The sequence below is a fragment of the Myotis daubentonii genome, chromosome 4, assembly GCF_963259705.1.
Source record: "Myotis daubentonii chromosome 4, mMyoDau2.1, whole genome shotgun sequence".
Lineage (NCBI taxonomy): Eukaryota > Metazoa > Chordata > Mammalia > Chiroptera > Vespertilionidae > Myotis > Myotis daubentonii.
Genome location: NC_081843.1, coordinates 68,206,156 through 68,220,632, shown reverse-complemented (window position 1 = coordinate 68,220,632; position 14,477 = coordinate 68,206,156).

The window sequence follows — 14,477 nt, the reverse complement described above, 5'->3', positions numbered from 1 at the left end:
GAAATGTATCAGTTATAGTGATTTGTAAATTCCAATTTATATGCTTCTATATCAAGATAAAAATGTCATTGTCTCATTAATAATTCTATTACCTAGTTTTAGAAATTTAGTAAGAAGGAAAGACTCAAGTACCCATGTTAAGAAAAGGCTGATTCCTTAGAGAGGAGTTACTAAAATATATTTTAATAATTACATTAATCATTATTAAATGATGTATCATTTGCATATTATTAAAATATAGAGTTACATATAACTATAGTATATTGGATCAGGAAATTTATTTGGAAAATTGGACTATTACTTTAGGGGTGTGTGTGTGTGTGTGTGTGTGTGTATGAGAGAGTGTGTGTACATGTGAGCAATCTGTGAATTATTAATGTAATGCAAACCAATAGACTCTGTAAAAAGCAAAATATACAATAAATTTCAAGCTGAACTTCATGATTGAATTAAAATTTTGCAATAGGGGGCATTCATCCACATGAAATCAGTAGGGAATTTTTCAACATACAAAAAGAAAATGGGTTTAAATATAGTATCTCAAAATAGCACAACTTGCAGCAAGTATATAATTTGTGAAGTAATTGGGTAATTAATTGAAAAAAAAAAAGTTGAGCAGTGCACGAAGCTTGTCCGTCTTTCAAAAAAGGGAGTTTAGATGGCATATGGCAGAATATTAATGCATCTCTTCTTCGTGGCCTTGAATGCTAATTTTACAAACTATTCTAGTTCATCCCATTTGTAAAGCTAAATATAAATTGCAATTCACAGAAGAAATTTTGACTTAGTGTCATGTGTTCAGCACTTGTTTTTTTTTCTCCTCAAAATTAACATGAAGTCTTATGGAATATTTTCTAAAATTTTAGGATGTATTCTCCTTTTAAAATGTTTTTTTAATAAATGTTTCTCAGTATTTTTGGAATGTAGATCTTACCTTACAAAACAAGATGGTTACATTTCAAGACCACTGTGTGTTTTACTTCCAATATTCCTTTATTGTCTCAACTAGAGGCCCAGTGCATAAAATTTGTGCACTCATGGGTAGGGGGCAGTCTCTCAGTCCAGCCTGTGCCATCTCGCAGTCCAGGAGCCCTTGGGGGATGTCCAACTTCCTTAGCGCTGCTGTAGAGGCAGGAGAGGCTCCCACCACTGTCGCTGCACTCGCCAGCCATGAGCCAGCTTCTGGCTGAATGGTGCTCCCCCTGTGGGAGCGCACTGACCACCAGGGGGCAGCTCCTGTGTTGAGTGTCTGCCCCTGATGGTCAGTGTGCATCATAGTGACCGGTCATTCTGCCGTTTGGTCTATTTGCATATTAGCCTCTTATTATATAGGATGTTTATTATTTTCCTGCCCACATACTCCAAACCTCAATCTCATAGAATTCCTTCCCAAATGTGTCAATCTTTTTGGTGCTTCTCTAAAAACAATATCTCTTTATGACCTCAGCTGAGTTCATTTCTCCTTCCTTTGGCTCTTCTTGCATTTGCCCCATTGTGTTAGAGACTTTTGTTTATGAAAATGTCTTCTCCTCTAGATTATATGCTACTCAAAGTAGGAGGACATGAAATATTTGTACCCTCGGTATGGAGATCGGTGTCTAAAATATACTCAATAATGATAATTTAGAAAATTTTTACTCAAAAGAAATAAAATTGGTCTTCAAACAGAAAAGGACATTAAAAACACACTGAATCCTGGCCAGTGTGGCTCAGTGGTTGAACATCAACCCAGGCATCAAGAGGTCACCAGTTCAATTCCTGGGTCAGGGCACATGACTGGGTTGTGGGCTCCATCCCCAGTAAGAGGCACGCAGGAGGCAGCCAATCGATGTTTCTCTCTCATCGATGTTTCCATTTCTCTCTCTCCCTTCCTTTCCCTCCAAAATCAATAAAAACACATTTTTTAAAAATACACTGAAAGAAAAACAATAATATTTCTTTGCCTTGCTAGGTAAGTTATTTTTTTTCTAAATCTTAAAATGCATATGACTCCATTACTCAGTAATTTATAAGTATAAATCTTCTGCATATAAAGCATAAGAGATGGAAGGCGGGGTTTCAGTCAGGATTCTGAGTTTACCCAGAGTGACCTTGGGAAAATTCAATTGACTTTTCCTTTTTAAAGCAAGGAGAATGAAAACACTAGTTCCACAGGTTGGTTGTGAGGATCATATGGTATAACATATGTAAAGCCCCCAAGACAATGCTATCATTCAATAACATTGCTATTATAATTATCACTGCTTTTGCTCCTCCTTTGAAATTTGTATTCTTTTCCATGTTGGATCCTGAGCTCTACTTTGCATTAATAAAATAATTCAAACAGTTAAATGACCTGCCTTTGGCAGTTGAGATGCCATCTATCCAATTTTTATAGATTTAGCAGAAGTTAATATAGAGAAACCTTTTGAACTTTAATATTTCTCCTTGATAAATCCAATTGGTAGTCCTTTGAGAGACAATTCACCTGGCTGAATCTGGATGCACTGAGTCCCCTTTGAAAAAATTCCTTTTTTTGCTTTCACTATGAAATTTTTGCTCTCAAAATGAAATTTATGTCCTAAGAAGTTTAAGCATTCTATCTTTTCCTTTTCAGGCAGCACTTCATTACATTTCCCATGTTTATCAGACAAAGACATCCTCTCTAATAATAGACAAACATGGTAATTGACCGTACCTTCGCTATGCCTCCCATGGGCTAATCAGCAAGATGTGCAAATTAACCACCAACAAAGATGGTGGCTAATTTGCATACTGCAGGCAGGGCGGGACAGCGCAAGCCACCAGCGCAAGCCGCCATCCAGGCCCCCATGTGCAACCCCAGAAGCCGCCTGCCTGCCGCCCCCGTGATCGGATCCGGTCTCGGGGGCCACAGGCCGGCCCCGGAAGCCCCAGAAGCTGCCTGATATGGTAGTAACTCTATCAGTAAGCACTCTGAAAGTCAGTGGCATAAAAGCACCAATTAAAGGACAGATTATGAGGGTGAATCAAAAACAAAACCCACTTTAAATATAAAGACACATATAGATTAAAAGTAAATGAATTAAGCTGCAGCCTGTTTTGCTCAGTGGATAGAGCATTAGCCTGTGGACTGAAGGGTCCCAGGTTTGATTCCAGTCAAGGGCATGTACCTCAGTTGCTGGCTTGATCCCCAGTCCCTCTCAGAGCATGTGCAGGAGGCAACCAATCAATGTGTCTCTCCCTTTCCCTTCACTCTCTCTAAAATTCAATGGAAAAATATCCTTAAGGGAAGATTAACAAAAACAAAGTAAATAGATTAAGTAACATTAAAGAGATTATAAGAAAAATATATTCCAAAGTTTGTTAGTTGTATAATGGTTATGTTTAAATTATTAACACCTAAGAAATTGGGTGAAGGGTACATATAATATGCTGTAGTATTTTATAGTTTTTTTTACATGTATGAGATTATTTCAAATTAAAAAATTAAAAATTAATAAAATATTAATTGAAATGTATCTGCAGTACATGAAAAATCTCCTAATTGCTTCTAGCATAATTTTATTAAATTGTGCTAAAATTTACAAGGGTCAATTAAAAAATATCTTAATTCTAAATGATATAATAGAAAATATATAATAGTGCAGTCATAAGCACTGATCTGAAAATAAAAATTCAAAGAACTGAATTTAAAGAAGGGATTAGCCAAAGAAAATATATGCACAACGCATGGACACAGACAACAGTATGGTGATGGCCAGAGAGAAGTGGGGGCAAGAGCTGGGTAGAGGGGGCAAAAGGGAGGAAATAGGGACATCCTATATAATATTAATAAAAGGCTAATATGCAAATTGACTGAACAGCAGAATGGCTGGTTGCTATGATGCACACTGGCCAACAGGGGGCAGATGCTCAATGCAGGAGCTGCCTCCTGGTGGTCAGTGCACTTCAATATGGGGAGTGCCACTCAGCCAGAAGCTGGCTTATGGCTGGCCAGCGCAGAGATGGTGGCCTGCGGGGAGCGGGCCTAAGCCAGCAGTCAGATATCCCCCGAGGCCTCCTGGACTGCGAGAGGGTGCCGGCCAGGCTGAGGGACTCCCCCTACCCCACAAATGCATGGATTTTGTGCACCAGGCTTCTAGTGATATTATAAGCCAGTATTATTTCTGCAAATTGATGGTTCTTTCTCTTGTGCACATTAGCACTAGCAGTAAAAAGTTTAGGTCAGAAATCATCTGTCACATGATTTCTCATCTCTTGATCAGGCCTGAACTCAGGGACAGTACAGCTCACTCTTCTGGGCTCCTGACACTGATAAAGAACAGATACCATCGAAGGAACTAAAATTGTAAGTCTGGAGACATATAGAGGATAGAGAGGTGACATTTTCACCAAGTCCATTTTAACTCTCACTATATTTTCTAAAGTTTAGTGTTTTTTTCCATTTTCTTCTTTAAATCATTCCTGAAACCCTTCTGAGCATTCCCATCACTGTGGTTGGGCTGAGAACTATGGTATCTTATTATGTCAAATTTGGGGCCTTTCACAAGAATAGGACAACACTCAGGGGGATTCTGATGGGGTGACATGCATTGGGAACCTAGGGGACACAGTGTGCCAAGTGAAGGAGAATGGAGCTGAAAATATCCATGGCCTCCAAGCAAATAAACTGTCTCACTATGATTTATATTTTGTCAGGCCATTAAAACAAGTGCTTCAGACTTTAAACCAGAGCACCACATTACTGCAACATTGTTAAAACCATTATTTCGAGAACAACAATAGAGGATCATAGTTGTCCGCCCAACCCAGGCAGATAGTTGCTATCTGAAATCAAGCTTTCTTTCATGTGAAAAACATACCATTTAGTGAAGAAGAGTTACTCACTACCAATTGTACTCGGTAAATGTGAATTGGCTGTCTGGATTCTGCATTAATGTCTTCAGGACTGTTTGTATTGTTTTGTTTTTTGGTTGGTCATTCCAGCCTGAAAGAGTGTAGTTTCCAAATACACCTATCTTTTGGCAAAAGAGCACCTTAAACATTAGGCCATTCGAATTTAGAATCAAAATTAACTGGTAATTAAATGTAACTATTTGTTATTCATTTAATATTAATAAGCACAGACACATTTTAAATTTTAAATGAAAGCATTCTACTGAAGCAGAAGAGACTGCAATAATGGAAGAGCCACGAACAGTAAACAGTAATACCACAGCGCAGTAAAGAGAAAAGAAGACTATAAAAGATTATATCACAAATTTTGGCAATTACACAATTAGAACAAGGAGAAAAATGTAGTTATTTGCGTAAAAAAGTGTTTTTCAAGCAAAATTGGGCTAATTAAGAGGCATTTTGACAAAAAATGAATTTGGTAAGAAGTTTACCTTTAATTAAAAGAGAATTAGTGAAATTGGTCATATAAAATCAGAATGAAATGTCCCTAAAATATTTTAAAATAATTTTTAACAGGACTTAAGCTTATTTCTTTAACCAGCTATAAATTGAGACTCCTGCACACACACAATTTTTTTTTTAATTGGAGAGATGAAGAAATGTTTTTAATTTGTGACCAAAAATATCAAATTCATGGTATTGCTAATTTTGAACCTTACATCTATCAAATAATAATTTGAACTAGATATTTAAAAATTCGTTTACATTTTTAGAACATCACACTGGACAATGCTCCAGCTATGTTAGGTCAAACATCTACATTTGCTGGAATTTTAAACAAAAGGTTATTATTTCTTTTATTGTTTCATTTCTCTTTTTAATTTCATTCAATATACATTGAAGGCATTTATGCTCAGATTTCTGAAGCAGAGTCTATGGAAAGTGCTGTGGATAGGATTGTTAAAATTGATTAGTATATGTGTGTAAAAGCTATGCTAGCACCTGCTTATGAAGTTGTTGGGGGAAAATAGGCAGTTAATCTAGTGATCCTGTATTCTTTGTCAGTGTCCATTGGTTGAGTCTTGGAAGAGTTTTATAAAGATAATTGTTTTGAAAAAAATTTGTTGATAACTCAAAGTAAAGATTTTCTTAGAAATTTGAAGTTCCACTCTTATCTATGATCTAATTAGGCAGGTACAAAATACTGAAATATAAAGTTTTCATAATACAAATTAATGATGATTTATACATTTTAAAAACACCGATCAATATGAAGAATAATAACTTTAGTATATGAATCCACTATTTCAACTTTATATTTTATATCTAAATTAAGTTTTTCCAATGAAAATTTGGAATTGAGATATGCTGTAGCATAAAAATTTATCAGACTACTAGAATAGTAAATGTGGAAATTCTATTTTATTCCTAATCTATATATTTTCTTATTTTGGACAATTGAGATTTTACTGTTAAAATATTAATAATCAACTAATAACATTGTGTCTTTTCCTTGTGGGCAATGCCATGCAAAACATTGGGTCTTGGGTAGTAACACACCTATCCTTCCTTTTCTTTTGGATTATGTTCTTTATGAGAATGATTTGCGCTGACTACTGTACTAAGAGGGCGACCTGGATTATTTGTTCTTTAAAGCTGAGACTCTAAAAAACAGAACTTGTCAAGTGAGCTTGAAATAAGAATAAAAATATGCAAACAAAAATTTTCCATTTGTAAGTAGGTTAAAATAAGCAGAGGAAAATATTTTAAAATAAGACTTGCTAGCAAAGTAGGCAAGGAAGGTTGGCACATCTGTGAGACTGTTGATGTCATACTTCAGTGCTGATATAGGGTAAAATCCTCTGTACTCAGTCATAGGGAAGGTGAATTAGAAATTAGATAAACATGACTGCTGGATCACTAGACACAGGCAACATTGCTATCCTCAAAGTGTCCTAGAAGTAACTCAAAACACCGCCTCTGGGTAATTGGCACAGAGAGACACTTGAAATTACATGTTGGGACTACAATCTCTGCAACTAATTTAATTATGCTCAGGACCACTAAGATCTGGTCCGGAATGTCATATTAAGGTTGACTTTGAAATGTGAATAATGCTGATTTGCCACAGATTCAGCTCAAAGCATATTAATGTTTTAGATTATGGTACAGATGTGATGGTCCCTCCAACAGATTTTTTATCTCCAAGTTCAGAGTTCTGACTCTCAAAAGAAAAATGAAACAAATTGAGAAAGGGAGGAAAGAAGTAAGGATGGGAGAGATGGAGGGAAAAATGGAGAAAGGAAGATAAAAAAATTAAAATTAAAATTAACAACAGCAAAGAAAGAAAAAACACTAGAAGCAGTTTCTGTATGCCAGCATAGAGTATATTCTGCCATCCTACATTTCATTCTCTTTTGAGGAGGATGAATTAGAAACTATAAATACATTTTAATTCAACCCTCAGCACCAAAGTTATTTACCTTACCCTGGCAGGTTGCTGTTTAAAAAGTCAGAGTAGAACCCCTGAATTGGGTTCAACTGTCAATCAAAATTCAATAAATTCAGTTAAGTGCATGGGCTTATGCGCATGTCCAGGTGCAGATGCACATATACATACACATGCATGCACACATTCACACACATTTACACACACCATAGATTCCCACTGTGATGAGTGTATTTGAAGCTTAAAATAATGCTGCTTCTCCATCATTAAAGCAGCTGGCAGTACGGATATACCATCAGTGCTTTAAAAGACATCCCATAATGCACTTGATTATACTATTTGTAAATGAGTTGCCTGACAACAATACTGTCATGTACCAAGTAGACTAAAAGAAGGTCAAGGGGAACTGCAATTTTGCCAGCAAAACATTTTCTGTCCGCAGGAAGCATTATCAAACCAATCCTATCTAATAAAGATAGAATATGCAAATTGACCGTCAGTTCATGACAAAGATGGCAGCACCCACAGCCAATAAGGAGGGAATATGCAAATTAACATGACAAAGATGGTGGCGGTGGGCCCGGAGCAAAGGTGGGAGGCGGCGGCCAGAGCAAAGGCTCAGGTCCTGGGTGCCGGAGGGAAACCAGTGCAGGCAGCCAGGGGAAGGAAGGCCTATTCTTGCACGAATCTTCGTGCATCAGGCCTCTAGTACTTTATAAAAAGAGACCTTGAACTGATATAAACTACTTATATGATCCACTAACAAAATAGGCCTAGGCAAAGGGGGGAAATATGGTCTAGTTTTTTGATGCGTAGAAAGTCTTTCTCTGACATAAATGAGATAGAGATATAAATATACTTGTGTGACATGTAGAAGCTTATTCACCAAAGATGTTTTGTATAAAGAACAGTACATGGAAGAAATGTGTAAAATCACAAATGGAGTATTATTAGTTCTACTTTATATTTTCTATGTGTCATCATTAGTGTGTGACACTAATGTACTTACATTAGTGTAAAATCCTTAGGGAATGTATGTAAGTTACCTTGCTTCTTACCCTCTAAAAGGGGTTAAAATGATTCAAGATAATTGTTGTTGTCTTTTTATTTACCCCTTTAAGCACTTTCACTTTAGTTTTCATTATAGCTCTATTCTGTGACCAACTGGACTTCCCACTTAAATGGGGCAGAGCCATCTGAGGAAATAGGCAGTCAGGCCAAGCCTGCATGTGGTAAACAGGCAATCTCATTAAGATGGAGTAAAGCTACTAGAAGCACTATAATTATTCTATGCTATTTGCCATAATATACTGTAGCACCTCATCAAATATGTTGAGTAGCATTTGCTGGAGACAAACTGAGAGGAAAGGAAAGACAAACTCTTCTCATGCACCTTAGCTCACAATGATTTCTGAGAAGTGGAAGACCCTGGACTCAGCTTTATCCTTTGCTATAAGGACAGAGTTTCCTGGGATATAATTTGTGCACACACATTGTACACCTTAATTGTAGTTTTTAATGCAACTGTGGTGTTTCTGTGATCTTTTTCTACTCAAATTTGTCTTGTGCAAGTGGGCTAGGAATGCAATATAGATATGCATGTAATTTTTCTCTCCCAAAATGTGTAATCCTAGATATTTGATAGCAAACTCCCAACTAGTCTAGTAAGAAAAATATATTTTTTTCCTATAAAGTCCCCTAACTGGCATTATTAAATTGAAAATTTGGGACAGGTATTCTTGCTCCTCTGCCTCTTTAAGTAAAATTTAAATAGTTAAGCAAAGAATTTGTTTCTAACATAGTGCTGCAGGGCTATGCTAAAAATTTATGACTTTTATTTACTATTTACCTAAGTAGTCTATATTATGTAGTGTTTTCTACATTTAAATAATCTTTAACCTGACAATTTGTTAATTATAGTGCCAGGTGAAAATAATGCACTGTTACAACTTTCACAATTGCATGTATATGGAAATGTCATGTTTTTTTTTCATGAAAATTACAATTTTTTCAGTAGGTGTGATCATGTTGCAAAGAATTATAGATAAAACTTGTATGTGCATAACTGGAAAAAAGATAATTTGACAAAGCATTAAGGCAATGTAGCCATACAGTTCAACATGTTTCCCTTCCAACTATAATTCTATTCTGTAAACTCTACAGATAACATTCTATTTGAATTAAAAGAATATTACTACTTACCTATTTTAGCCAAAGTAATTTAAATATAAATATATCATAATAATTTATGTGTTAAGTGCTTTAAAATTCTGAGATTACATATTTCTAAGGTACATGATATGTGCAAGTTTAAATTGTGGCCTTCTCTGTTCATTTAGGTATTTTCTTGGTCTTGAACTTTGCTCATAGGACTGACATGAGTAACTACATGGAAATCTGTTCTCCAAAAGTAAAATATAGAATTTATAACACTTCAGCATGCATACAGATGAGCCACATAACTTATATTAAGATGTATAAATTTCTATCATTATAGATGTTATTCTCCTAAAATCTTTGATCATGGCATAAGCTTATATGTAATTTTATTGAAAAATAGGATTCATAAGTTGGTAATATGATTCCGTCAGAGAAATCAACCCTCTTTGCTTATTTGAAATATTGTTGTTTTACCAAGCATTAAATAAAGTATTTAACCTAATGGTAATATTCTTCAAGACAAAAGATAATACTTGAAATCAAATTAGGAAAATCAATATTTTCCCAGGAAATTAGTAATAAGACTATTTTGAGTTGATTTATATAAGTAACATCTAGCTCATGTTAAGACCATGCTTCAGACAGATGTTTAAGCCGGCTGGTATGGCTCAGTGGTTGAGTGTTGACCTATGAACCACAAGATCACAGATCGATCCCCAGCAGGGGGCATGTAGGAGGCAGCCAATCAATGATTCTCTCTCATCATTGATATTTCTATCTCCTCTCTGAAATCAATGAAAATATATTTTGTTAAAAAAGAACGATGTTTAAAATCAGTAATGCTTCTAACTCCAAAACTTAGTGTATAAAAGACTTCTGTTTTCTTTAGAAATATAAAACTAGAATTTCACCTTAAAATGTTGTGTGAATTTCTAAGTATCCCAAAGTACCTTTAATTATTTTTGAACAAAAACCCTAAAGCATAAGGATATCTCTTGTCAGCATTGTAATCATTCTCTACCTGTTATTGTGTAACAAATAATCACAGAACCTACAACAATAATCATTTATTGTCACACATGTGAGCTGGTTGTTTAGGAGACTGATCATGACCACTGCCGCTCAAATATCTATGGGTTGGCTGTCGTGACCGATCTAGGATGGCCACAGCTGGGACAACTAGTATGACTGCGCTCTGCTTCTCATGTCTCATTCTTTTACAGACTAGCCCAGCTATGGTCTCACAGCAACGGTAGAGAAGCCAGTGCTTATATCAGATCTGCTGACATCCAGAGGCCAAAGGAAGGCGTGTGGCTAAGCTCAGAACCAAGGAGTAGCAGAAGGGGCTCGTGTGGGAGGCAACCAATCAATGTGTCTCTCTCACATTGTTGTTTCTCTCTCTCTCTATCTCCCTCCTTTCCACTCTCTCTGAAAAAAGAAAAATCAATGGAAAGATAACCTCGGGTGAGAATTAAAAAAAAAAGAGCTTTCCAAGTCAATATGAAAAAGATAGATAATTGAATTAAAAAAAGTTATGGTAATTAATACAGTGTGTTCTTGGCAAAAGGATAGACAAAAAACCTAAAGTACAACAGAGGCTATTTAAGTTAATAAACATATGAAAATATGCTCAACATCATTAACAAGCTGAAAAATGAAAATTAAAACTACAGTGTTGCATACTCCATACCCACCAAAATGGCTAGGCTTAAGGGGAAAAAGTCTGACATTACTAAACACTGGTGAGTTACTAAGCTTATGGAGCAACATGAACTCTCACACCCTGCTGGTGGAGTGCAAATTGCTTTAAACACATTGGACGGTCTTTTAGAATTATCTTGTAAAATTGAAACTATTACATGCTCTATCAATTTCATTCCTACATACACGTGTGTCAAAATAAGTATGCATCCATGTTCATGGCAACAGAATACCCAAGATTGAATAAATTGTAAGTATTTACATATCCAATGAAGCACTATAAAGCAACAAAAAGGAAGAATTATATTTATATTGATAAATTAATAAATCTCAGAAACATAATGTGGGCAAAAGAAACAAAAAATGAAATAATATACACTCTAAGGTTTTGTCTGTATGAAGTTTAAGAATACGCAATACTAAACTACAGTGCTAGAGACACAGGTTTTAATTTAAAAGAGGCATGAGGGCATTTCCGGGGTGCGGGCAGTTTTCTATTTCTTGATCTGTTTGACGTTAACATGAATGTTTGCTCTGTGTTAATTTTCCGAGATATACGTTTTTATTTTCTACATGCATTATATATAACTATGGAATACTTTTTCAAAATAGAGTTTAGTTTTTTGACATCAGGAAATGTTGGTTGTTTGCTACCCTGGAAATAATCTTGTGATCATACATGTTTAAGTCAGAATGACACACCAGGACTAGCTACTGGCAAACTTTGGGGACGATTGTTCTTTAGGAGGAGAAACATACTATTCCGCCCCTAAGAAACATATTATTCGTCCCCGGTTTAATTTCCCCTAAGTACAGTAGAGGGGTTTTAGGCCTCTCTCCCCATAAAAGCAGGCTATAATATCAAGACTTGCAATATATTTTGAATCTATGTAAGATCTTCCTTCCTGCTGTGCCTAATTTCTGAATCCAATGCTGTCACAAAAACACTTGCAATGTGATGGCCAGTGGAAAGAGCAAGTCCGATTTTCATCACACTGCACGGGCCTAACTGTAAATTGGTCTTGTGCACTCTGGTCGGGCAGATGAGCCACATCCTTAAAAGGTCTTATTTTAAGATATGGTAATAGAAAATAAAGTTACTTTTAAAATTAAGAGTAGGATATTTTCCCACATAGAGCCAAAGTTATCAAAGTGAAGATGATTTTTTTTCCAATAACTTTCAGCATTTAACTCTATTTTGTGCCAGAAAGAATATTTGTTGAAATTACTGAAAACAATATTTATTAAATGTGGTCATGCTAAAAGCTCATCATATGTCTTATCTATTTTGAACCTGATTTCAAACTAACTTGACAATGGCTCCATAATTTAATGGAAAATGCCAAATCTTAAAAAACATTTTTAATGACTATAAGTGAATGAAAATGAGGGCTGCCTATATGCCTAAAACACTAATTTGTTTAAGTGACAAGATAAATATCCTTTCTCCTTTCACCGATTATGCAATCATCTCAACTGTGAGTTCAGACCTATCTCTACAAGCAAACAGATTGCAGAAGGAATTATTAAGTAGACAGGCCTCAGTCAAGCAGTCATTTTTTAACGTGGGAATTGGTTCTGCCTTACAAAACCTGCCATTAAAGTACTGAGTGACTATTTAGGTAATGGGAGAGGTTACCAGACAAAAGCTTCATATTCATGACTATAAATATGTTTCTAGCTTACCTCATACTTGTTTTCTTATTTATTTATTTATTTATTTATTTATTTATTTATTTATTTATTTATTTATTTATTTATTCTCTTTATTTTTTCCCTTCTCCCCTTATCCCCCCTATATCCTCCTCCTCCACCCACTGAAATCACCACAATGTTGTCAATGAGTTTTTTTCTGTTTTCTTTGTTTTTTGCTCAATCCCTCCACTTCTCCCAACCCCCCCTCCAATGAGCTGTCAGCCTGCTCTCTATCTATGAGTCTGTCTCTATTTTGCATGATGTTACTGAAGGAGAAAGAATATTTTTTCATTTACATTATGACTTAGATATAAGTGTGCTATATATAAACAGGACTGCTCCACTTTACCAGTTTTGGGGGTAGGAAATAAATTAATATCTGCGGAATACTCAAATTAAATGTTTCGGATCCCATTTAACTTTTCTTTCCTGTCATGGTTCCTTCACTCTACCTCCTTTTTGATAATTCCAAAAACTTTGATAATTCCAAACACATCACCCACAGCCTCATTCCTGTTTCGATGGCTTTACAATGAGAAAGCTGGAAACTCAGATTTCTTCCCTGGTCACTGGTGATCCTGCTGATACTTTCTTCCATAAACACAGTGATTCTGCCCTGGCCAGGTGGCTCAGTTGGAGCATTGTCCCATACATCAAAAGGTTGCAGGTTCGATTCCCCATGAGAGCAATACCTAGGTTGTGGTACTGTGTGAGTCTTTCAACTTTATTCTTTTCAAAATTGTTTTAGTTATTCTAATTCCTTTTATTTTCCATATATATTTTATAATCAGGTTATCTATACCTATAAAAATTTCTACTGAGATTTTAATTAAAATTGAGTTATATCCATAGATCCATTTGAGAATGGATCTAATAATTTCTAAGTGCTACTATTGAGAAGTCTGCTTTCTCGACCCTTTGTTTCCTCTGGAAACTTATGATCTTCTCTTTTCCCCCAGTGATCAAAACTTTCATGACAATATAATTTGGCATGTGTGTAATTCTGCCCCATTTTTATGGGCCCTTTTCATTTATAAAATTCTCTCCTTCAATTTTTGGTAAAAACACTTGAATTGGTTTTATGATTCTTTCCATTTTTGGTTGCTGCATCTTCATTTTTTAAATTAAGAATATTAACAGTGACATTACTTAATAAAATTATATAGGTTTTAAGTGTAAAATTCTATGATACATCACCAGTATATTCATTGTCTGCCCACCACCCAAAAGTTAAATGTTCTTCCATCACCATACTAGAGGCCCGTTGCATGAATTCCTACATGGGTGGGGTCCCTCAGGCTGGCCTTTGGGGATTAGGCCTGAGCTCATGCCCCTAGCCTCGCAGCCCCGAAGCCCCGCCTGGCATCCTGCCTTAGCCTGCCACTGCCCCCTCACCTGCTCCACCATCCTGCCTGCAGGGTGATGGATCAGGGCTAGGTCCCCAGCCCGGCTCCCTCAGCACCTGGGAGCCGGGTGGCGGCCCTGCCCTCCACCACCACTGCGGGTTGCCATCTGTGGGGCAATCGGCGGGGCAATCGGGCCCCCAATCACACCTGCCTTGGCCTAGTGCTGCCCACTCACCTGCTCCACCATCCCACTGCTGTCCCGCTCTCAT